The following is a 4,610-nucleotide window of genomic DNA, read 5'->3' on the forward strand; positions in this document are numbered from 1 at the left end:
ATCCAATCGCACTGATGCTCAATACTAACCATCACATCTACTAACCATCACTCTCCAATCTCCTGTCCCCTTAGTTGCTCTCCCACTAAAGGATGCTCTACTCATCCCACTCAGCCTCCTGCACCCCAGGTATGATCAGCCAGTCCACAGTGAAGCCCTCCCCTCCCTGCTTGGACTCCGACACTCAGTGCTGGCCAACCTCATGAACAGGTGGCTTCCTTTTCCTGCTAACTTCCACCGCCCTTTACTCTTTACCTAAATAGGATATCTGTGCTTTCCACTAGGTCCAGTGTCCTGAATCAGGCTACTGCTAAATAGAAATGGCACTTCTCTCCATTAGGCCTCCATCACCCCTTATAAAGCCACCCCTCAATAGGAATGTCCACTTCTCCCCACTAGGGAATGTGGCTGCCCTTCCTCTGGGACACCACACTTACCCCACTCAGGCTACAAAACCTTGCTCTGCTGCCTTCCTTACCCTGCCCCAAGCCACTTGCCCCCAACCGCCAACCAGGATGTCCACATTACTCAGTCCCATCTAACGATTATTATTATTATTTTATTTAAAAAAATATTTTTAGCCGATTGCTGAGATGCCCAGGTTGGAGTGCAAGGGCATGATCTTAGCTCACTGCAATCTTGACTTTCCAGGCTCAAGCAGTTCTCCTGCCTCAGCCTCCCAAGTAGCTAGGACTATAGGCATGAACCACCATGCCCAGCTAATTTTTGCATTTTTAGTAGAGATGAGGTTTCAGCATATTGGCCAGGCTGGTCTCGAACTCCTGACCTCAAGTGATCCACCCTCCTCGGCCTCCCAAAGTGATGAAAATACAGTCATGAGGCACCGTGCTCAGCCCTATCTAATGATTTTTGAACTGAAGGCAAGGGAAGAGGAAGAAGGAGTAGTGCTCTTTGCTTTTGTCTTCCTTTTTCTGTCTGAAAAACTCCTCTAAAAATATGCAGATGTGTGTCTGCCCCACCATTCAACATCAATCTAAGCTGGCCCTACCCGCTCGCCAATAAAGATGAGTTCAGCGCAGGCCATCCTGGTGGCTGCAATAGCTTTCACTCCTCTCTGCCCTCTTCTGGATGCTTTCTGTTGTCACCTTGACTTTCAGTGCACAACAGCAGAGAGGGTAATACAGCAATGAATAAAATAGGGCTAGGGGTGCTCACCCTTTCTACAAGGATCTCTGATGACCTGGGTAGCCCTCTGTGTGACTTAGAAAGATGCACTGTTTCCTCTAGGAAGGCACAGCGCCAGGGTAGGGTATAGAACTTAGGAGCCGTAACTGGAGTGGGAATGTACTCCCCACTGCTCAGCTGAACTCAGGAGTCTGGTCCTGCTTATTAGCTGTGTAGCGGCACAGCCTTGAGTCATTGACTTAATTCTCTAAGGCTCACTTTCCCCATATATAAAAATTAGAGACACTTAGAGTACCTGTCTTCAAGGGAGGTGGTAGAACTACGTGAAATACGGCTTCTCAAGCATTCATCGCCATCCCTAGCCTATGGAAAGCACTCGTTAAGTTGCTTTTAGGCAATCTGAACATCAAGCCTGCATGAGGTGCACACTTCAGACTTCATCAAAGCCTTTCTTTCCCCTGGCTGTCTGGTAAGGGCTGTGAGGCAACATTTATGTCTGATCTGTTTTTCTGTATTATCAGCACCTAGTACGGTATCTGATATACAGTTGGTATTTGATTAAAGTGAATGCATGGATGAGAATTTTTGAGATCCAATGAGATAATATATAAGTGAAAGCCTGCACATATGCTAATAATAGGTGTAGACTCTTTACCTTCCCTTCCTTTGGAAACTCCTTAGAAGTGTCAGACTCTGGAAATGGTCTGATCCATGTTCTCTTGAAGCCCAGGGCTTCAAATGTATATGCCTGCTGCTTCTAATTTCTACCAGTCATAAAATAATTCAGAATACAGTACATCCTCTTTCATAGCATTGGATTATTTACAGATGTGTATGAAGATCACAGTGTGGACCCCAGACTTCCAGGCAGCCCCAGTGATGCTTGCTTCCAGGTTTGTGCCTCTGCGTTGTCCCCTCCCAGGCTGAGTCAGGTCTGGGTGTGACTCCTAGAGTATAGATTGGGGGTGGGATGTGATACCTTAGGCTAGGCTATGAAAAGCATTATGGTTTCCCTCTTTGTTTCTTTTCTCTCTCTCTCTCTTTTTTTGAGATATAGTCTTGCCCTGTTGCCTAGGCTGCAGTGCAGTGGCGCGATCTTGACTCACTGCAACCTTTGCCTCCCTGGTTCAAGCAATTCTCCTGCCTCAGCCTTCCAAGTAGCTGGGATTACAATCATGAATCACCATGCTTGGTTGATTTTTGTATTTTCAGTAGAGATGGGATTTCACCATATTGGCCAGGCCGATCTCAAACTCCTGGCCTCAAGCAATCCACCCACCTCAACTTCTCAAAGTGCTGGGATTACGGGTATGTGCCACCGCACCTGGCCCCTCTGTTTCTTATATAATTGGCTCTAGGTGAAGCCAGCTCCTATCGTGAGGACACTGAAGCTGCTCTCTGGAAAGGACCCCACACTGAGGACTCTCACCAACAGTCAGCACCAGCTGCCAGTAATATGAGCAAAGCATCTTGGGAATGGCTCCCCCATCCCTAGCCAAGCATTCAGATGACTTCAGCCCCAGCTGACACCTTGGCTGAAACCTCAAGAGAGACCTGAAGTGAGAATCTGCTCCAAAAATCCTAGACAGATAATAAACTTTTGTTGGTTTTGAATCACTGTTAGAAATGTTTTGTTATTCAGCAACAGATCACTGGTACAATGTGTTCTGATTTTTGAAGACAGAGCTTCAATTTCTCATTTTCTGGCCAAATTTCCAATCATGTGTTCCTAATAGTGCTGAAAAAATTTATTTGTTTGTTTGTTTTAGAGACAAGGTCTTGCTATGTCACCTACGTTGAACTGCAGTGATGCCATCATAGCTCACTGCAGCCTCGACCTTCTGGGTCAAGTGATCCTCCTGCCTCAGTCTCCTGGGTAACTGGGACTACAACTGTGCACCACTATGTCCCCCTAATTTTAAAAAATCTTTAAAAGTGCCATTAGGGACTCCATGTTTGGGTCCCCTTCCACAAACACTCCCTTCGTGGAAGCCATCTTTCTCTCTCCTGGATTTTCCCTCTGGAGCCCCTTCCACACTCTCTCGTGGAAGCCTGTCTTCCCCTCCTAGACTCCATCTCTCTCTATTCCCTTCCACTCAATGTGGAAGCTGCTTTCCTCCCCTGGATTCCATCTTTCTGGATTCTCTCACTCAGTGTGAGAGTTAGCTGTTTCTCTCTCTCTCTTTAAATAAATCACTTTCTACAAACACTTTCGAGTCTGGCATTTACTGTGCACTATGCTGTGGTCCTCTCTCTCATTCTTGAGAGGACAGGAGACCAAGAACCTAGAGAAACATCCTCTCAGGGGAGCTGAGGGCACCCTGAACCCCTGAACCCCAATATTACAAATCTTTTAAATCAAAGTGCCCTTAATTTACTCACTAGGTATCACTGTGTTACACACTTGTAGGCACTCTCATTAATCATCAGTTCATAATTATGGAGTTGTCTATCATTAAATCACTTTTCAGATGAGCAAACTGAGACTCAAAGAGACTATACTGCTGAAGACCATAGAACCAGTAAGCAGGGTGAGCCAGAATTTGAATTTGGATCCATGGCTCATGTTCTTAACTATGGTGCCAGATTGTCTTACTGCTAAACTGTTAACAATCAATTGTCAATCCCTGGGCTAAGTCGCTAACATGTAATGTACAAGATCCAGTTTGACGTTCACCACTGTGAGGTCATTTTAAAGATGAGAAAACTGTGGCATTAGAAATCATTGTCAAGTTTTTTTTTTTTTTTTTTTTTTTTGTTTGGATTTTTGTTTGTTTGCTTGTTTTTTTGAAACAGACTCTCACCCTATTGCCAGGCTGGCATGTAATGGTGCAATCTCGGCTCACTGAAACCTCTGCCTCCCGGGTTCAAGTGATTCTCCTGCCTCAGCCTCCCGAGTAGCTGGGACCACAGGCACCCGGCACCATGCCTGGCTAATTTTTGTATTTTTTATAGAGACTGGGTTTCACCATGTTGACCAGGCTGGTCTTGAACTTCTGACTTAAGGTGATCTACCCGTCTCGGCCTCCCAAAGTGCTGGGATTACAGGTATGAGCCACTGCACCCAGGCTTCAAGTTTCATATTCCAACTTATTGTTTGGGAAAAAACATCAAACAATAAAAATAGCCACATCCTTGAGACCATATGCCACGGGACCTTTCTGTATATCATTCACAGTGATTGGAAATAGGCTAGGCACATAGGAAGTGTTTAGGAATTACTTAAGGGAAGAAAGGGAGGAAGAGACGGGAGGTCGAGAGGGACAAAAGGAGAAAGGAAAATTTTAAGAGAATTATAAGATTCCCCTCAAGTCCAAACCTGGAGTGAGGGGGTGATGAAGAGATATGGTTGCTCCAGGATCTCTTCAGGGGTAGAGGAGAATTGCAGATCGGTGCTTAAAACAGGATCTCAGTAAGCAAACATGTGACGGGCCTGGCATAGCATTAGAAGGAAGTGGTGACTT

The sequence above is a fragment of the Callithrix jacchus genome, chromosome 12, assembly GCF_049354715.1.
Source record: "Callithrix jacchus isolate 240 chromosome 12, calJac240_pri, whole genome shotgun sequence".
Taxonomy (NCBI): Eukaryota; Metazoa; Chordata; class Mammalia; order Primates; family Cebidae; genus Callithrix; species Callithrix jacchus.